The sequence below is a fragment of the Triticum aestivum genome, chromosome 2D, assembly GCF_018294505.1.
Source record: "Triticum aestivum cultivar Chinese Spring chromosome 2D, IWGSC CS RefSeq v2.1, whole genome shotgun sequence".
Taxonomy (NCBI): Eukaryota; Viridiplantae; Streptophyta; class Magnoliopsida; order Poales; family Poaceae; genus Triticum; species Triticum aestivum.
In genome coordinates, this window is record NC_057799.1 from 97,103,899 (window position 1) to 97,126,233 (window position 22,335).

Sequence of the window (22,335 nt, forward strand, 5' to 3'; positions counted from 1 at the left end):
AAGCACCCATTTAGATGTTCCTGATGTCTATATTACGGCTCAACAGGCGACCCAAGTATTCTATCTACCGTGGGCCTGCCAAACTAATCCAAATCAAAAAGGTTGGGATGTCATTTATGAAGTGCCGCCACGTGCTAGACTATCTCCCCCAAAGGAAGAGGATTATGAACCTCACATTAACCCAGACACATATGAAGGAGAATTCTTCCAAGAGACACATCTTCCCAAAAAGCGTTTCAAGAACTGCTATACTTCACCCCAAAACATTGAAGTAGACAGCGACAGTGAATCCGACATCACCCCAGAGGAGGAACAAGAAGAGCCGGAACAAGAAGAGGTTACTGCTGCGGATGACCTATCATTGCTTGACCGATTACGTCAAGGTGGCCTTCCACATGTTGATGCCACTGAACCCTATGAGCCCGTCATTGATTATAGTGATGATGATGATTATGCATTTATTGATGATACTGATCGAGATTATTAGTAGTGTCAGGTATTAAATTTTTTTATGTTGTACTTGATGATGATACACTTAAGTGATACACGTATTATTATTCATGTCGGTCTTTTTTTATGTTGTACTAATTTCGTTTACTATTTGTCATGGCAGGTGTTGAAAGATGGTGGGCGCTGGTCGGGAGCGCGCCAAGGCCCCTTCTTCGTCGGCGCGTGGTCTGAGGTCTTCCATTCCAGACGCACCTCTCCGCCGAGCGTTGCTGGATAGTATGGCCACACCGCCGGGCCCTTCTTCGTCGACCGCGGTGCCCAGCAGGGGACGAGGTAGGAAGAGAGGAGGTGGGGCACGTGGTCGCGGGAGAGGAGGTAGGGTGACTGCTACGGCGCCTTCCTCGCCGCCACCCCCAGCTGTTTCACCCGAGCACGTGACTGCTAGGGTCGACTCGTCCGAGGAGGAGGCTACACGGACTCCGGTCCACGAGTCTCCGGTCCACGGGTCTTGGGCCCGCGAGCCTCGGGTCGACTGGCCTTCAGCCCACGAGAGTTCGGCCCACGAGACCCCGGAGGAGCACACGTCCGGATGGGGTACCTGGCCGGATCAGCCCGAGGAGCCGAGTGGCCATGCTGATGATGGCGGGGAGCTGACTGATCTTGAGGAGGAGGGGGGCACCGTCTACCAGCGTGGTCTACACGGCTCCCGTCCGTGCCGGCGACCCGCGAGCAGAGGTGGTTGATTTTCCCTGATGGGGAGAGGTACGTAAGTGCATTTAATATTTTTGTACCTTCTGCATTCACGTTTCTTCAAATAACAAATGCGTTGGCCTTGTCATGCTGCAGGGGTTGGGACCACCATCATAGTATCCGCCGGCCCAACTCCGTCCTTGGAGTTCTTTGCCGGCAAAACTTCCCGGGGTTTGTCACGTTGCCAGGTGAGGGTCGGCTTCCAGAGCTTGGATTGAGCTGGGAGCACTACGTGGCTGCCCCGGCCTCGCCGGATGAGATTATCGACGGTGTCGTGTGCGACACGAGGGCAGACATGGTGATCAGAAAGTTCTGGGTAATTTCTCCTTTACACATTTAAAAATATTCAACTAGCTAGTTATTAATTGTACTAATCAATATTGTCTCATTTGATTGCAGACATTCTACAGGTGTGAGGAGGGATACGAGGAGGACGCGGCACATGTTATCGAGAACGTCTGCAAGCGCCTACTCTAGAACTTACGGCACGAGGCTCGGGTGCAGCATGTTCGAGACTACTACGCCTTGCGTGGTATCAAGAAGACCAAGCCGGCGTGCCGCGATAAGTTCCTGAGTAAGGAGCAGTACATGAAGGTAATTCTTAAGGCCTTCAACTTAAGTTCCTTCATTTAGTAATTCTTAGTCGTAGCGCTCAAGTTTCTATTTGCTAACTTAGGCGCCTCCGAGATGGTGTGCGGATCGGATGGATTGTTGGGAGGTGTTGGTCGATGAGTGGTGCTCAAAAGAATGGCTAGCCCTCCACAACGAGGCCAAGGACAAACGTGCCCAAATGGAAGGTGTGCCACACCATCAAGGCAGCTCCAACTTATATCAGTTCGGGCGCAACTGGGTATGTGGTTTGCTTCATGATTCATGCAATTCATTCATCATGCTAGCTTGAGCCCTTTAATTACTAATTTACATTGTTTCTCTCTTTCAGGCACGCCACAATAAGGTGGATAAGGTGCCAGAGGTGTACGACCTATATGCCATGGCCCACACTGCCTCTTTCAAGAAAGTCAAGGCTTTCTCTCAGTCTGACCTCGATGATGCAAACAACTTCACCAACATCTCCTCCCACAACAAGCTCGTGAGATATAGAGATGAGGGGAAGGCGAGGAAAGGGGAGGACTTTAACCCGAGCCAGGGTCCCATTGATCCAGACCTGGTGATGATATCTGGTGGCGGGAGGTCCCATGGCTCCATAGCCATTGGAGATGGACTTATCCGTTGTCCTAGCACTCTCCCGGAGATCAAGGCGTGCCAGTCGAGCTCCGCTCCTGAGATAAGGCCTCGTGAACGGCCAGTGCAACTCGCCATCAAGGTTAGTGATACGTACTCAGTTATCTTTCTCCATTACATTGTGTGCGCTTCCATCAATGATTACAAATGGTCATGTGAGTGGTGTTGCAGGCTGCTATACAGAGTGAGAGAGATAGAACGGAGAAACTTCTAGCGGAGGCGGCGGAGAGGCAGCGGGAGTTGGAGGAGAGGACGACAAAGATGATGGAGGAGGAGAGGGCACGGAATGACATGCAGGCAAGGGCCATGTACGAGCTCCTTGTGGTAAGTTTCTTCTGCAGATTAGCCAAAACATTCATGTAGTGTTTGTCTCATTACTAACTAGTATGACTAAGTCGTCAAAACCAAATGTGCAGTCTGTGTGCGAGAAGACAGGTCAGACCGCTCCGCTGATGCCAGTGATTGCTCCTGGGACCACGGTGAGTTTTATTTGAATGGACATTACTTGCTAGTCTTAACATTTGAGTGTCATCATGCTAACAAGACATTGGAAATGATCTTTGGTGCAGCGTAACTCCAGACAAGCATCGCACGATCCTTCTCCAGCTACCGACACGAGCCAGCCCGCTCCTACACCTCCTGGATCTTGGTAAGTTTATCTAGTGTTTTGCTTACCACATGCATAAAGACCTAGACTTAGCTTTATTTCCTCCAATGCTTACCATAATGACCTAGACTTAGCTTCTTCTCCTCCAAAATGACTTAATAAGCTTACTGACCTCCAAAACCATCCATTTTACCTAAGTTAGCTCTAAAACGATCTGTACTTAGCTTACTTATGTCAAAAATTGCATAATTAGCTTAGTTAGCTCATAGACGATCCATTTTACCTAAGTTAGCTCTAAAATGACCCATTTTACCTAGGTTAGCTTATAAATGATCCAGTTCATCCAAGTTAGCTCAAAAATGACCCATTTTACCTAGATTAGCTCCTAAATGATCCATTTTACCTACGTTAGCTTTAAAATGGCCCATTTCACCTAGGTTAACTCCAAAATGACCCATCTTACCTAGGTTATCTCATAAACGATCCATTTCAACTAATTTAGCTCATAAACGATCCATTTCACCAAGTTAGCTAAAAAACGATCCATTTCACCTAAGTTAGCTCAAAAAGATCCATTTCAACTAAATTAGCTCATAAATTATCCATTTCACCTAAGTTAGCTAAAAAACGATCCATTTCAACTAAGTTAGCTCATAAATGATCCATTTCACCTAAGTTAGCTAAAAACGATCCATTTCACCTTAGTTACCTCAAAAACGATCCATTTGACCTTAGTTAGCTCATAAACGACCCATTTCAACTAAGTTAGCTCATAAACGATCCATTTCACCTTAGTTACCTCAAAAACGATCCATTTGACCTTAGCTAGCTCATAAACGACCCATTTCAACTTAGTTAGCTCATATATGATCCATTTCACGTAAGTTAGCTCATAAATGACATACTCTTCTTGTTCTAGTCTTCTTCTTGTTCTACTCTTCCTGTTCTAGTCTTCTTCTTGTTCTAGTCACCTATTTCTAACTTTCTTATTTTGCCATTTTGCAGATTTCATTCACTGCATGGAAGCTACTCTTCTTGTTCTAGTCTTCCTGTTTATGTATGGATGAAAATTTGTTTATGTATGAAGGCTCTTTGTGATATGAATGGAACTTTGTTTATGTATGAAGGAACTTTGTTTATGTATGAAGGAACTTTGTTTATGGATGGAACTTTGTTTATGTATGAAGGAACTTTGTTTATGGATGGAATTTTGTGATATGAATGCCTGTGAAATATATCTATATATGTCATATATATTTGCTGTGAAAATTGTTGGATTTAATAAAAAACAGAAAAAAGAGCCAATATGCAGGCTCTTTGCCGTCTGCCACCGACGGCAACGGGCTCTTTGCCGTCTGCCGCGGACGGCAAAGAAGACATGTGGCATCCAGCTGTGCTTCCTGGGAGCTGACCCATTTGGTCAGTTTGCCTACAGTGGCAGACGGCAAAGAGTAAACGAGTTTTCCGTCAGCGGCGGACGGCAAAGGCCTGCCATGTAGTGACGTGTAGATGACATCATACGGCGGACGACAAAGACACTAGAAAGTTTGCCGTCCGCTGGCAGACGGCAAAGGCACTAGAAAGTTTGCCGTCCGCGGCGGACGGCAAAGGCCTGTCGTTAGCCACTTAACGGACTGAGAGCACAATTATTGCCGTCCGCTCTCTTTGCCATCCGCGGCAGACGGCAAAGGGCCTTTGCCGTCAGCCGCCAGGAAGCAGACGGCAAAGTAGCTGTTTACCGTAGCCTACTTTGCCGGAGCCTTTTGCCGTCCGCGGCTGACGGCAAAGGCCTTTGCCGTCCGCCGTTCATGCCTTTGCCGTCCGCCGTGGCAGACGGCAAAATAGCTGATTCCTGTAGTGTAGAGGGGGAGAAACATCATAAGATCCAACTATAATAGCAAAGCTCGCGATACATCAAGATCGTGCCAAATCAAGAACACGAGAGAGAGAGAGAGAGAGAGAGAGATGAAACACATAGCTACTGGTACATACCCTCAGCCCCGAGGGTGAACTACTCCCTCCTCGTCATGGAGAGCGCCGGGACGAGGAAGATGGCCACCGATGAGGGTTCCCCCCTCCGGCAGGGTGCCAGAACAGGGTCCCGATTGGTTTTTGGTGGCTACAGAGGCTTGCGGCGGCAGAACTCCAGATCTATTCTGTTCCCCGATCGTTTTAGGGTATATGGATATATATATATAGGTGAAAGAAGTACGTCAGGGGAGCCACGAGGGGCCCATGAGGGTGGAGGGCGCGCCCCCTGCCTCGTGCCTCCCTCGTTGCTTTCCTGACGTGCACTCCAAGTCTCCGGGGTTTCTTTCCTTCCAAAAATAACTTCTCCAGAAGGTTTCATTCCGTTTCGACACCGTTTGATATTCCTTTTCTTCGAAACACTGAAACAAGGGAAAAACAGGAACTGGCACTGGGCTCTGGGTCAATAGGTTAGTCCCAAAAATAATATAAAAGTGCATAGTAAAGCCCATAAAACATCCAAGATGGATAATATAATAGCATGAATACTTCATAAATTATAGATACATTGGAGACGTATCAGCAGCCTCACATCGCAGCCGAACTAGTGAACCCTCGTACTCCTCTCCGCGCGGGCTTCCACTGCCGCGTCTTCCCCGGCTCCGCGTCGTCCCCTTCCTAGGCCTCTTCGTCGTCCACCGCCCTGGTGCTCTCGGCACGGCGTGGTCAACGTGGTCAAGGAACGACTTCCATCGAAAGAGTACTGTACATGGAGAGGCTGACAGCTGGGTCCACGGCGGCCGCAAGGAAGTGCCACCTTATTACGCGCAAAATAATTATTCCTCCACCTGACAGCAGGGACCCATCAGACGGGAAACTGTATTTCGCAAAAAAAACATTTCCCCCTGCCTGCTGGGACCTACCAGCTACATCTTCGCACGCAAGGAAGTGCGTCCGGGCAAAAAAAATGATTCGCCCCCCTGACTGCTGGGACCCACCAGCTACATCTTCGCAGGCAAGGAAGTGCCTGACAGTCGGGACCCACCTGGTCGAAGCATACGTAGCGTTGTCATTCTGGTCGCGAATGTGTACGTACAAACTGGTCGATGTAGAGGCGCGCACATGTCGTAGTAGAGGCGCGCACGTAGCATGTACACGTACGTACAACGGCCAGTGTGCAAGAAAGAAAATACGGCCACGTACGTACATACGGGCAGGGTCTCGAACGCCTACTCGCGCATACGTACGGCCAGGGCTCGTGTACATGGCTGGGTCAGAACGGAGAAACAGCGTCGTCGTCGTGTTCATGGGGAGCCAACCGGCTGGTTCGGAACGTAATGCGTCATCGTGTTCATCGGGAGGGCTTGGACGGAACATCCGATGGAAACGAGGCCTGGCGTACCGCAGAACGGAGGAAACGGCCTTGTGTTTGACCGGCCACTTTCGAAACGGGATCATGTTCATCGGGAGGGGTCTGGCGTATCGCAAAACGGAGGAAATGGACGTCCTACGGTCGAAACGGGGGTCCTGTTGATCGGGAGGGGTGTGGCGTACCGCAAAACAGAGGAAACGGACTTGTGTTGGAGCGCCACGGTCGAAACGGGGGTCCTGTTCATCGGGAGGGGTGTGGCGTACCGCAAAACGGGACTCCACAGGATACTGTTCATCTCCACCGTCGACCCCCTCCAGCCTCCACGGGCTACTGTTCATCCACCGTCGACCTCCTCCACCCTCCACCTGTGACTGTTCATCCACGGGCTCCTGTTCATCCAGCCTCCACCCCGCGCTACTCCACCGGCTACTGTTCAACCAGCCCTTTCCACGGGCTCATGTTCAACCACCCCTCCACGGGCTAATGTTCATCCAGCCCTCCATCGTCTATTGTTCATCCTGCCCTCCACGGGGTGGTCCTGTTCATCCTGCCCTCCACGGGATCCTGTTCATCCAGCCCCAACCCGCTCGATCGATCGGGGTCCTGTTCATCCAGAGGCAACACCACGGGGGCCTGTTCATCCACCCCCACCGGGAACTGTTCATCCAAACCCCCAGCAACACTCACTGTTCATCCAGAGGCAGCATCGATCCGCTTCAGTTAGCAGCAGTAGCGAAGGAATCGCTTGATCGGGTTCAGTTAACAGCCATCGATCGATCACTCGGGTTCAGTAACGCGTAGCCTGCAGTGCAATCGCTCGGGTTCAGTTAGAGCCCAACGCCTCGCGTGGGTTCAGTTAGAGCCCAACGCCTCGCACCCACGCGCGTGCGTGTACGAGAGAAACATGCATCGCTCGGCCCCGACCACCCACCGTAACCGGGAACACCCCGATATTTTCCTTGCCCTCGCTTCAACCACGGTTTTTTCCATCATGGACGGCCCAAAGAATGTCATGCAGCTGCGTCTCCGGCCCGCCCAGGATGAAAAGCCCATTTTTTGTCATGATTTTTTGTCATAGAAGTAGGACCCCACCACATATATGATGATGCCGTGTTTTGTCACAGTTATTGTCATAGAAGTGTCATAAGTATGACAGAATTTTTTTTGTTCGGCCCAAAATGTCACGGATGAGTCTTTTTTTTGTAGTGTATACAACTCTTCTTCCAGAAATCCATTCAGAAATGCAGTTTTGGCATCCATTTGCCAAATTTCATAATCATAAAATGTGGCAATTGCTAACATGATTCGGACAGACTTAAGCGTCGCTACGGGTGAGAAAGTCTCATCGTAGTCAACTCCTTGAACTTGTCGAAAACCTTTTGCAACAAGTCGAGCTTTGTAGACAGTAACATTACCGTCAGCGTCAGTCTTCTTCGTGAAGATCCATTTATTCTCTATGGCTTGCCGATCATCGGGCAAGTCAACCAAAGTCCACACTTTGTTCTCATACATGGATCCCATCTCGGATTTCATGGCCTCAAGCCATTTTGCGGAATCTGGGCTCACCATCGCTTCTTCATAGTTTGTAGGTTCGCCTTGGTCAAGTAACATGACCTCCAGAATAGGATTACCGTACCACTCTGGTGCGGATCTTACTCTGGTTGACCTACGAGGTTCGGTAGTAACTTGATCTGAAGTTTCATGATCAATATCATTAGCTTCTTCACTGATTGGTGTAGGTGTCATAGGAACCGGTTTCTGTGATGAACTACTTTCCAATAAGGGAGCAGGTACAGTTACCTCATCAAGTTCTACTTTCCACCCACTCACTTCTTTCGAGAGAAACTCCTTCTCTAGAAAGGATCCATTCTTAGCAACAAATGTCTTGCCTTCGGATCTGTGATAGAAGGTGTACCCAACAATTTCCTTTGGGTATCCTACGAAGACACATTTCTCCAATTTGGGTTCGAGTTTATCAGGTTGAAGCTTTTCACATAAGCATCGCATCCCCAAACTTTAAGAAACGACAACTTTGGTTTCTTACCAAACCACAGTTCATAAGGCGTCGTCTCAACGGATTTCGATGGTGCCTATTTAACGTGAATGCAGCCGTCTCTAAAGCATAACCCCAAAACGATAGCGGTAAATCAGTAAGAGACATCATAGATCGCACCATATCTAGTAAAGTACGATTACGATGTTCAGACACACCATTTCGCTGTGGTGTTCCGGGTGGCGTGAGTTGCGAAACTATTCCACATTGTTTCAAATGTAGACCAAACACGTAACTCAAATATTCTCCTCCACGATCAGATCGTAGAAACTTTATTTTCTTGTTACGATGATTTTCCACTTCACTCTGAAATTCTTTGAACTTTTCAAATGTCTCAGACTTATGTTTCATTAAATAGATATACCCATATCTGCTCAAATCATCTATGAAGGTGAGAAAATAACGATACCCGCCGCGAGCCTCAATATTCATCGGACCACATACATCAGTATGTATGATCTCCAACAAATTTGTTGCTCGCTCCATTGTTCCAGAGAATGACGTTTTAGTCATCTAGCCCATGAGGCATGGTTCGCAAGTACCAAGTGATTCATAATCAAGTGATTCCAGAAGTCCATCAGTATGGAGTTTCTTCATGCGCTGTACACCAATATGACCTAAACGGCAGTGCCACAAATAAGTTGCACTATCATTATCAACTCTGCGTCTTTTGGGTTCAATATTATGAATATGTGTATCACTACTATCAAGATTTAATAAAAATAGACCACTCTTCAAGGGTGCATGACCATAAAGGATATTACTCATATAAATAGAACAACCATTATTCTCTGATTTAAATGAATAACCGTCTCGCATCAAACAAGATCCAGATATAATGTACATGCTTAATGCTGGCACCAAATAACAATAATTATTCAGGTCTAAAACTAATCCCGAAGGTAGATGTAGAGGTAGCGTGCCGACCGTGATCACATCGACTTTGGAACCATTTCCCACGCGCATCGTCACCTCGTCCTTAGCCAATCTTCGCTTAATCCGTAGTCCCTGTTTCGAGTTGCAAATATTAGCAACAGAACCAGTATCAAATACCCAGGTACTACTACGAGCATTAGTAAGGTACACATCAACAACATGTATATCACATATACCTTTGTTCACCTTGCCATCCTTCTTATCCGCCAAATACTTGGGGCAGTTCCGCTTCCAGTGACCAATCTGTTTGCAGTAGAAGCACTCAGTCTCAGGCTTAGGTCCAGACTTGGGTTTCTTCTCCTGAGCAGTAACTTGTTTGCTGTTCTTCTTGAAGTTGCCCTTCTTCTTCCCTTTACCCTTTTTCATGAAACTGGTGGTCTTGTTGACCATCAACACTTGATGCTCCTTCTTGATTTCTACCTCCGCAGCCTTTAGCATTGAGAAGAGCTCGGGAATTGTCTTATCCATCCCTTGCATATTATAGTTCATCACAAAGCTCTTGTAGCTTGGTGGCAGTGATTGAAGAATTCTGTCAATGACACTATCATCCGGAAGATTAACTCCTAGTTGAATCAAGTGATTATTATACCCAGACATTTTGAGTATATGTTCACTGACAGAACTATTCTCCTCCATCTTGCAGCTGTAGAACTTATTGGAGACTTCATATCTCTCAATCCGGACATTTGCTTGAAATATTAACTTTAACTCCTGGAACATCTCATATGCTCCATGACGTTCAAAACGTTGTTGAAGTCCCGGTTCTAAGCCGTAAAACATGGCACACTTAACTATCGAGTAGTCATCTGCTTTGCTCTGTCCGACGTTCTTAACGTCGTCAGTTGCATCTACAGTAGGCCTGGCACCCAGCGGTGCTTCCAGGACGTAATTCTTCTGTGCAGCAATGAGGATAATCCTCAAGTTATGGACCCAGTCCGTGTAATTGCTACCATCATCTTTCAACTTTGCTTTCTCAAGGAACGCATTAAAATTCAACGGAACAACAGCACGGGCCATCTATCTACAACAACATAGACAAGAAAAATACTATCAGGTACTAAGTCCATGATAAATTAAAGGTCAACTAATCATATTACTTAAGAACTCCCACTTAGATAGACATCCCTCGAATCATCTAAGTGATCACGTGATCCATCTCAATTAAACCAGGTCCGATCATCACGTGAGATGGGGTAGTTTTCAATGGTGAACATCACTATGTTGATCATATCTACTATATGATTCACGCTCGACCTTTCGGTCTCAGTGTTTTCCGAGGCCATATCTGCATATGCTAGGCTCGTCAAGTTTAACCCGAGTATTCTGCGTGTGCAAAACTGGCTTACACCCGTTGTATTTGAACGTAAGCTTATCACACCCGATCATCACGTGGTGTCTCGGCACGACGAACTTTCGCAACGGTGCATACTCAGGGAGAACACTTATACCTTGAAATTTAGTGAGAGATTATCTTATAATGCTACCGTCAATCAAAGCAGAATAAGATGCATAAAGGATAAACATCACATGCAATCAATATAAGTGATATGATATGGCCATCATCATCTTGTGCCTTTGATCTCCATCTCCAAAGCACCGTCATGATCACCATCGTCATCGACGCGACACCTTGATCTCCATCATAGCATCGTTGTCGTCTCGCCAACTATTGCTTCTATGACTATCGCTACCGCTTAGTGATAAAGTAAAGCAATTACAGGGCGATTGTATTGCATACAATAAAGCGACAACCATATGGCTCCTGCTAGTTGCCGATAACTCCGTTACAAAACATGATCATCTCATACAATAAAATATAGCATCATGTCTTGACCATATCACATCACAACATGCCCTGCATCACATCACAACATGTCCTGCAAAAACAAGTTAGACGTCCTCTACTTTGTTGTTGCAACTTTTACGTGGCTGCTACGGGCTGAGCAAGAACCGTTCTTACCTACGCATCAAAACCACAACGATAGTTCGTCAAGTTAGTGTTGTTTTAACCTTCTCAAGGACCGGGTGTAGCCACACTCGGTTCAACTAAAGTGGAGAAACTGACACCCGCCAGCCACCTGTGTGCAAAGCACGTCGGTAGAAACCAGTCTTGCGTAAGCGTACGCGTAAAGTCGGTCCGGGCCACTTCATCCAACAATACCACCGAACCAAAGTATGACATGCTGGTAAGCAGTATGACTTGTATCGCCCACAACTCACTTGTGTTCTACTCGTGCATATAACATCTACGCATAAACCTGGCTCGGATGCCACTGTTGGGGAACGTAGTAATTTCAAAAAAATTCCTACGCACACGCAAGATCATGGTGTTGCATATCAACGAGAGGGGAGAGTGTCGTCCACATACCCTTGTAGACCGTTAAGCGGAAGCGTTATGACAACGCGGTTGATCTAGTCGTATGTCTTCATGATCGACCGATCCTCAGTACCGAACGTACGGCACCTCCGCGTTCAGCACACGTTCAGCTCGGTGACGTCCCGCGAACTCACGATCCAGTAGAGCTCAAGGGAGAGTTTCGTCAGCATGACAGCGTGGTGACGATGTTGATGAAGCTACCGTCGCAGGGCTTCACCTAAGCACCGCTACGATATGACCGAGGTGGATTATGGTGGGGGGGGCACCACACACGGCTGGGAGAGATCAATGATCAACTTGTGTGTTCTAGCGTGCCCCCTGCCCCCGTATATAAATGAGCAAGGGGGGAGGCCGGGCGGCCCTGTAGGGCGCGCCAGGAGGAGGAGTCCTCCTCCTAGTAGTAGGACTCCCCTCTTTCCTACTCATACTAGGAGGGGGAAAGGAAGGGGGAGAAGGAGAAGGAAAGGGGGGCGCCCCCCCCCTTCCTAGTCCAATTCGGCCCAGAGGGGGAGGGGCGCGCGGCCTGCCCTGGCCGGCCCCTATCTCTCTCCACTAGGGCCCAACTAGGCCCATTAACCCCTGGGGGGTTCCGGTAACCCCTCCCGCACTCCGGTAAACTCCCGATTTCACCCGGAACTCTTCCGACGTCCAAATATAGGCTTCCAATATATCAATCTTTATGTCTCGACCATTTCGACACTCCTCGTCATGTCCATGATCATATCCGCGACTTCGAATTACCTTCGGTACATCAAAACATATAAACTCATAATACTGATCGTCACAAAACTTTAAGCGTGCGGATCCTACGGGTTCGAGAACTATGTAGACATGACCGAGACACGTCTCCGGTCAATAACCAATAGCGGAACCTGGATGCTCATATTGGTTCCTACATATTCTACGAAGATCTTTATCGGTCAAACCGCATAACAACATACGTTGTTCCCTTTGTCATCGGTATGTTACTTGCCCGAGATTCAATCGTCGGTATCTCAATACCTAGCTCAATCTCGTTACCAGCAAGTCTCTTTACTCGTTCCGTAATGCATCATCCCGCAACTAACTCATTATTCACATTGCTTACAAGGCTTATAGTGATGTGCATTACCGAGAGGGCCCAGAGATACCTCTCCGACAATCGGAGTGACAAATCCTAATCTCGATCTATGCCAACTCAACAAACACCATTGGAGACACCTGTAGAGCACCTTTATAATCACCCAGTTACGTTGTGACGTTTAGTAGCACACAAAGTGTTCCTCCGGTAATCGGGAGTTGCATAATCTCATAGTCATAGGAACATGTATAAGTCATGAAGAAAGCAATAGCAGTAAACTAAACGATCAAGTGCTAAGCTAACAGAGTGGGTCTAGTCAATCACATCATTCTCCTAATGATGTGGTCCCGTTAATCAAATGACAACTCATGTCTATGGCTAGGAAACTCAACCATCTTTGGTCAACGAGCTAGTCAAGTAGAGGCATACTAGTGACACTATGTTTGTCTATGTATTCACACATGTATTGTGTTTCCGGTTAATACAATTCTAGCATAAATAATAAAATATTTATCATGATATGCGGAAATAAATAATAACTTTATTATTTTCTCTAGGGCATACTTCCTTCCGTCTCCCACTTGCACTAGAGTCAATAATCTAGATTATACAGTAATGATTCTAACACCCATGGAGTCTTGGTGCTGATCATGTTTTGCTCGTGGAAGAGGCTTAGTCAACGGGTCTGCAACATTCAGATCCGTATGTATTTTTCAAATCTCTATGTCTCCCACCTGGACTTGATCCCGGATGGAATTGAAACGTCTCTTGATGTGCTTTGTTCTGTTGTGAAATCTGGATTCCTTTGCCAAGGCAATTGCACCAGTATTGTCACAAAAGATTTTCATTGGACCCGATGCACTAGGTATGACACCTAGATCGGGTATGAACTCCTTCATCCAGCCTCCTTCATTTGCTGCTTCCGAAGCAGCTATGTACTCCGCTTCACACGTAGATCCCCCCATGACGCTTTGTTTAGAACTGCACCAACTGAGAGCTCCACCGTTCAATGTAAACACGTATCCAGTTTGCGATTTAAAATCGTCCGGATCAGTGTCAAAGCTTGCATCGACGTAACCATTTACGACAAGCTCTTTGTCACCTCCATAAACGAGAAACATATCCTTAGTCCTTTTCAGGTATTTCAGGATGTTCTTGACCGTTGTCCAGTGATCCACTCCTGGATTACTTTGGTACCTCCCTGCTAAGCTAATAGCAAGGCACACATCAGGTCTGGTACACAGCATTGCATACATGATAGAGCCTATGGCTGAAGCATAGGGAACACTTTTCATTTTCTCTCTATCTTCTGCAGTGGCCGGGTATTGAGTCTGACTCAACTTCACACCTTGTAACACAGGCAAGAACCCTTTCTTTGCTTGATCCATTTTGAACTTTTTCAAAACTTTGTCAAGGTATGTGCTTTGTGAAAGTCCAATTAAGCGTCTTGATCTATCTCTATAGATCTTGATGCCCAATATATAAGCAGTTTCACCGAGGTCTTTCATTGAAAAAATATTATTCAAGTATCCTTTTATGCTATCCAGAAATTCTATATCATTTCCAATTAGCAATATGTCATCCACATATAATATTCGAAATGCTACAGAGCTCCCACTCACTTTCTTGTAAATACAGGCTTCTCCAAAAGTCTGTATAAAACCATATGCTTTGATCACACTATCAAAACATTTATTCCAACTCCGAGAAGCTTGCACCAGTCCATAAATGGATCACTGGAGCTTGCACACTTTGTTAGCTCCCTTTGGATCGACAAAACCTTCCGGTTGCATCATATACAACTCTTCTTCCAGAAATCCATTCAGGAATGCAGTTTTGACATCCATTTGCCAAATTTCATAATCATAAAATGCGGCAATTGCTAACATGATTCGGACAGACTTAAGCATCGCTACGGGTGAGAAAGTCTCATCGTAGTCAACTCCTTGAACTTGTCGAAAACCTTTCGCAACAAGTCGAGCTTTGTAGACAGTAACATTACCATCAGCGGCAGTCTTCTTCTTGAAGATCCATTTATTCTCTATGTCTTGCCGATCATCGGGCAAGTCAACCAAAGTCCACACTTTGTTCTCATACATGGATCCCATCTCAGATTTCATGGCCTCAAGCCATTTTGTGGAATCTGGGCTCACCACCGCTTCTTCATAGTTTGTAGGTTCGCCTTGGTCAAGTAACATGACCTCCAAAATAGGATTACCGTACCACTCTGGTGCGGATCTTACTCTGGTTGACCTACGAGGTTCGGTAGTAACTTGATCTGAAGTTTCATGATCAATATCATTAGCTTCTTCACTAATTGGTGTAGGTGTCACACGAACCGGTTTCTGTGATGAACTACTTTCCAATAAGGGAGCAGGTACAGTTACCTCCTCAAGTTCTACTTTCCTCCCACTCACTTCTTTCGAGAGAAACTCCTTCTCTAGAAAGGATCCATTCTTAGCAACAAATGTCTTGCCTTTGGATCTGTGATAGAAGGTGTACCCAACAGTTTCCTTTGGGTATCCTATGAAGACACATTTCTCCTATTTGGGTTCGAGCTTACCAGGTTGAAGCTTTTTCACATAAGCATCGCAGCCCCAAACTTTAAGAAACGACAACTTTGGTTTCTTGCCAAACCACAGTTCATAAGCCGTCGTCTCAACGGATTTCGATGGTGCCCTATGTAACGTGAATGCAGTCGTCTCTAAAGCATAACCCCAAAACGATAGCGGTAAATCAGTAAGAGACATCATAGATCGCACCATATCTAGTAAAGTACGATTACGACGTTCGGACACACCATTTCACTGTGGTGTTCCGGGTGGCGTGAGTTGCGAAACTATTCCGCATTGTCTCAAATGTAGACCAAACTCGCAACTCAAATATTCTCCTCCATGCTCAGATCGTAGAAACTTTATTTTTTTGTTACGATGATTTTCCACTTCACTCTGAAATTCTTTGAACTTTCAAATGTCTCAGACTTATGTTTCATTAAATAGATATACCCATATCTGCTCAAATCATCTGTGAAGGTGAGAAAATAACGATACCCGCCGCGAGCCTCAATATTCATCGGACCACATACATCAGTATGTATGATCTCCAACAAATTTGTTGCTCGCTCCATTCTTCCGAAGAACGGCGTTTTAGTCATCTTGCCCATGAGGCATGGTTCGCAAGTACCAAGTGATTCATAATCAAGTGATTCCAAAAGTTCATCAGTATGGAGTTTCTTCATGCGCTTTACACCAATATGACCTAAACGGCAGTGCCACAAATAAGTTGCACTATCATTATCAACTCTGCATCTTTTGGCTTCAATATTATGAATATGTGTATCACTACTATCGAGATTTAATAAAAATAGACCACTCTTCAAGGGTGCATGACCATAAAAGATATTACTCATATAAATAGAACAACAATTATTCTCTGATTTAAATGAATAACCGTCTCGCATCAAACAAGATCCAGATATAATGTTCATGCTTAACGCTGGCACCAAATAAAGGCCTTCTCGGCGAACCATGCCTCTAATTTGACGGTCAAGACGCATGAAATTTCATGGACAAAACCGCCTCGGAGTACTTATAAAATGAATATAGATGCAGCTTTCTTTGATGATGGGACCGGAGCAACTGGAGTTGTCGTTCGTAATGATCGTGGGGAGGCAGTAGCGGGATGTGCGGAGAACATCTATAACCTTCTGAGTCCAGCCACAACGGGATCAAGAGCTCTTGAATAAGGCCTTGCTCTTATTGAAAATCTTGTATGCTCGCCGATAATTGTTGAATCAGATTCAATGGAACTGTTCCAACTCTGTAATGGTGAGATAGAGGTTTTGACCCCATATGCAGCAGTCATGGCTGAATGTTTTGCGATTGCTCAGAGTAATATCACTTTCCAACATTGTTCAAGGGATGCAAATAAGGTGGCCCATAGTCTAGCTAGGCATGCTTATGATTCAATTTCTAATGTTTTCTGGGATGGTGACCGACCCATGTTTATTTTGCCACTTGTAATAACGATGTAACCATCAACCTATTGCAAGGGGGGCGATAGGCGCCGGTGCGCCGGCCCAAACTTTGGGCTGGTCGGCCCCCAGCCGCACATGATGCGTGTGTTCCAGACCACACGATTTCACCCCCTCTCCTCCCACGCGCCTGTCTCCTTCCTTTCGACAGTTTTCCCCAACCCTCCTTCTTCCTCGTCGCCCTTCCATGGCCTCCCGCTTCAAGCTCTGTGGCCGCCGCTCACCGGCTCGCCGTCGCTGCTCATCGATTGGATGGTTGCAACAAAAATCAGTTGCTAACAAATCTGGTCCCCGCTCCGCTTCAGGCGGTTCCAGCAAAAATCAAAGCTCGTTGTAGCAAAACCGGTTGATGGTTCCAGCAAAAAAACACAAATGCAGCAAAAATAAAAAAGTGGCTCGCCGCCGCGCCTCATGAAGAAAATTGGTTCTAGCAAAAACATCAATGAGTTCCAGCAAGAGGTAATAACACTGCAGGTCCCTGAACTTGTCATAAAGGTGATGGTTTGGTCCTCAAACTTGAAAAAGGTGATTATTTGGTCCTTGAACTTGTCATGGAAGTGCAAATTTGGTCCTGGGCGAATCACAGCTCGCCAAGTTGAGCCAGCTGGGCTGGGCCGGTCAGCGCCGCGTATTTTGCAGTTTGCCCCCTGCCTTTAGCCCTAATCAACCCGCACAACCCACCTGCAGGCCATGTCGCATCATCAGGTTGGACGGGTACTGCGCGCAACCACGCCAAAGCGATCAAGAGATTCATTGAGGCCTCCAACAACTCGAGAAAACAAGAATCGCAACAAGGCCAGCCTCAACGGGAACTCACCTGAGACAGCAACGCCGTCTGCGGCGGCTGGCTGTTGGCGATGGCGACGAGTTACATAAGGTTCTGTTGAAGCTTAGCTTGGTTCCTGCAGCACCGCAGCATTAAGTGCTAGGCAAAACAAGGCTCAGCGTGCGGGCGCTATAGCCTGTTGGGCAATGAACATTAAGCAAAAATAAATAAAATATGGAAGGATTGTGCAGTGATTGATAAGCAAAGATGCGCTCCCTGTCATTCACCACAAAGTAAGCATATGCACATGAAGAGAAGACGCATGAGTATGACTGAAAAATAAAGATGAAAATGTTGGGCGGCACTGACAGTAGGGAAGCAGAGAAACAGTGCACTGAACAAGAAACAGTGGTACTTTTCTACACAGTAATCACGTCAATATCAGACAGAAACTTTTTCATAAATAAACATAATTATTTCATTAGCCTACAACTAGGACAAATCAACTTGGGTCTTAACCAACGTACTCCTACTAAAATCAGTAGCATCACCATTAGGACCTAGTACGACCAACGTGGATGTCATTTGTGAACACATTTGATTGTCCAAACTGGGAAGGCCCTTGAATCTCTCTTTATTAGACGACCTTAGCATATTCTAATTGTTCATAACACTACTCCCAACTGATATAATGTAATCAAAAAGAGCTAAGATAGCAAAAACTACATAAAACACTGCAGCATTCCATCACGAGTGCAGTGCTCCAACAGCACAGTTGCTGGAGTAGTTCACAAGGATATCAGACCAGATCAGATCAGATCATATCAGGGATCGGACTCACCGTGCGCACTCTTCCACCTTGCCGTTGTTCTGGTTGTCGAGGATGGCCAGGATCAGCTGCTTGTTCTCATCCAGGTACTGCACAGTTCCAACGCCCAAGAAACTTTTTTATGTTAGTAACACATTTCAGTGAAGGCATATCTTGAATACTACTGAATACAACTAGTACTGCATCACAGCTGTGTGCCAACACCTCCATGTTCTGGATGTTTTCCCATATCAGTCAGTAGAGCACAGCATATGAAAAGACAAGCATCTATCACCAATTAAGTGCCAGACAGGAGATTAGGGTGTTGCATGCACAGATACAAAAGATCTGACTGGCATCAGCCTATCCTACAAAGCCCAGGGTCAATCATTGACTGATACGGTAGCATGTAAGCAGGTTATTTAGTTCTCAAAAAAATAATGTAAGCTGGTTTTTTTTGAATAAATGTAAGCAGGTTATCACAGAGGCAACCTGAAAAAAAAAGTTATCACAGAGGCAAGGACAAGCGCACAGCCGTGAAAGCCAACTTTAGGGATCTAGCAGTCAAATACCAATGGCACAAGCGAACCTACATTCCTACTACCCACATGAACTTGGACCAGATCATGAACTCGTTTCCTTTGATAGAAGATTGCACATGATGCACCTGCTAAGAAAAGGGAGCAAGATTTAATGGCAGTTTGCCAGGCCAGATGCAGAGAACGCAGGCCTGGCATGGTTACTACTTTGCCAAAAATTCTGGCGTGATCATGGGCGCCGCGGCACCGACCAAAACAAGCTGAAAATAGTAGGATTTTTACGAGAAGGGAGGAAATGATGTGGAAATACTCTCATCATATCGCAACGAACAAGAAAATAAAAGGGGACAAGAAAGACAGCAACAATTTGAACTGCAGGTGAAATCAGGCGTGAGGGACCATGAAGAACATATCTCAATATAAAAATACACATGAAGGGTATCTAGACTAGACTTTATGGTGGGGAGAAGAATAAGCATCAAGAATAATAAGAGGGGGTCAAGAATAATAAGAGTTAATTCAGGTGGGTAGTACGGGTTGATTAGGGCTAAAGGCAGGGGCAAACTGCAAAATGCGCGGCGTTGACCGGCCCAGCCCAGCTGGCTCCACTTGGCGAGCTGTGATTCGCCCAGGACCAAATTTGCACTTCCATAACAAGTTCAAGGATCAAATAATCAGCTTTTTCAAGTTTGAGGACCAAACCATCACCTCCATGACAAGTTCAGGGACCTGCAGTGCTATTACCTCTTCCAGCAAATTAAATTACGGGTTGAAGCTTTTTCCACCAATGAAGCTTTTTTCCTACGATGGAAGCTTTTTCCTCATGGCACTTGAAGCTTTTCTTCCAGCCGGTTGAAGCTTTTTCTCCCTAGGGTGGAAGCTTTTTCCCCATGCCGGCTTGAAGTTGGTTCCGGCAAAAAGCAAAACACATGGTAGCAAAAAAAAAGACTGTTCCAGCAAAAAAACGAAGGTGTTAGCAGCAAAAATTGGGCCTGCTTCCAAAAACAAAAGGCCGGATCTCCATCACTTGTCGCCGTGGTTGCAACGCCCCAATGCCGGCCGCCGCGCGTCTCCATCACTTGCCGCCGCCATCGACGGCACCTGTGGGTGTTGGTTTGCAACACTTGTCGCTGGTGAGATGTGAGGGGGCGGGGGTGGGGGCAGCACTTGTCGCTGGTGGGGTGTGAGGGGTGCGGGGGTGGGGGCAGCCATGGCCGGTCGGCACAACCAGTCACTAGCGGGGGAGGCGTGAGCATCTACTGAAAAGGAAGAAGAGAAGAGCAGAGCTTGCAGTGTAGAGGAGAATGAGCGGATGGCGCCGTCCGTGAAGAGATAAGGTAATATGCGGTGGATGTTCGATTGGGCCTACGTGCAGACGTGGAGCGAATGGTGCGACCGGCCGAAAACTCAGCCGGCGCACCGCACATAATGTTTCCCTTGCAATAAAGAGCCATGAGGCATTCCTTAAAAAAATCTAGTCCATGCTTCCATTAACCCCCATTTTCCCGCAGGAACGCACTCACCCCCACACCGCCAGCAATAAATACGTAGACGAACTATTCAATAGAAGCCACACGCCGTGCGCGGTCCTTTTTGAACAAATTGAATTTGGTTTACAAAATTCCATACAGTTTCTTACTTGAAAAATATCCGGAAGACTGGATTATTTTAATTTTTGGGTTATTTGTGAAATCGCCTTTATATAAAAAAAGTATCCGAGTCATCGTAGTCATTGGGCGCCATCCTTTACGTGACACGCGTTCGAGTTGCATCGGTGACAACTAGCATATATGCTCGTACGTTGCAACTGTAGAGATATTTTTTTGAGAAGCAATGAGAGAGATAATTGATGTGTGCACCAAAAATGGTATGCACAACAGTGGGGCGACAGAGCGAGTAGCTATGGTCTTCTCTCGGATCATGTTTGGCCTGCAAAGATCTTAATAGTGGTGGGGTTAGTCGGTGTGGCGACGACCAACCAACTCGTGCCTTTTTTTTTTGGGTTCGCCCTCATGTCGGGCTTGTGGCTCCCTCCTCATTTGGTGGTTGCGCGGCAACCTTCAGGGCACGGTTGCTTTGCCACTCTCTCCTACTACGATGTAACTGGATGTATTACTAATTGTAGTGCATAAATCAAGTTTCATTAGCATAATCCACACATAACCAGTCAGTCCCTTCTTTATCAGGGTTTATTCTCTTTGATTATTTTAGCGGTCGCGTGCCTACCGTTCTTTTCATTAGAGCCGCCAATTCAGCATATTCTCTTTTATTGGCTTGTGCCCATAATTTCTTTCAATTATAGCAAAAACAAAATTCTTTTGTCATCATATAGCACATGAGATGCACAATAGTTCGCGTCTAGGCCAGCCCACTGGCAGGCACCAAAAGGACATGTGTTTGTGGGCACAAGTATAATTCAAAAAAACGACAAGTTGAAGTATCGAACTCATGACCTAAAAACTCGACCATTGGGTGCTGGCCAATCGAATAAACGGGTCCTGCTTACCAACGATCAGCGCGAACGTTTAAGAACGTACTGCATCACCATATTCAATTTCTTTTTGTTTTTTCTTCGAATTTTTCCGAAAATAAATTAATATTTATGAATTGAAAAATATTATTAAAACATGACAATTTTTAAACCCCTAAAAGTTTTTTGAAAATTTTGTTCATTTGGGAAAAGGATGAACAACATTTGAAATAGGGAGATTTTTTTTAAAATTCACAAACATTTATTGAAAACGTGAACCTTTGAAAAAGCACCCACTTTTTTTAATTTGGGAAGAATGTTTTAAACAGGAACATGTTTTGAATATTTATAATAATTTTTGAAAATGTGTTTATTTTAACCACGACCTTTATTATGAATTTGTGAACATTTCACTAAACAAGCATATTTATAGAATCTGGAACATATTTTAAAATCCCATTTTATTTTGAAAATCCCAATTTCTTTTGGAGAACACACTTTTTTTAGGAAAATGCAATATTTTATAAAATGCAATTTTATTTTGAATATCTTGATTTTTTTGGAAAAAAAATATTTTAAAAAGAATTTGGATTTTTTTTGTAATTTTGAACAAATTTGGAATGAGAACAAAAGTTTCAAGTTTTGAATATTTTTTAAAACAGGTACAAAATTTTGGAATTCGGAATTATTTTCTAGAAATTGAAAACTCTAATTGAAATTCTGATTTTTTTAATTTTTTATTTAAGAAAAAAAGTAAAAAAACTCTAAAGTTTGTAGGGAAAAAATAGAAAAAGATGTGGAGAAAGAAACAAAAAATAAATAGAAATAAAACACACACAAAAAAGGGCCGGCACAGCCTTGCGCCCTGTGCAAACGTTAGACTATTTGTCGCCATGTGCGGTAA

General features: G+C 45.5%; 1 long non-coding RNA gene across 1 annotated transcript; it reads right to left on the reverse strand.

The window, feature by feature from the left end:
* Window positions 1–17,179: 17,179 nt before the first annotated feature.
* On the reverse strand, window positions 17,180–20,295 carry LOC123051907 (uncharacterized). Its single transcript, XR_006424359.1, has 4 exons — window positions 19,706–20,295; window positions 18,456–18,532; window positions 17,666–17,750; window positions 17,180–17,529 (listed from the first exon to the last, which is right to left on the reverse strand). It is a non-coding gene; the product is annotated as an uncharacterized lncRNA (long non-coding RNA).
* Between the last annotated feature and the right edge of the window lie 2,040 nt (window positions 20,296–22,335).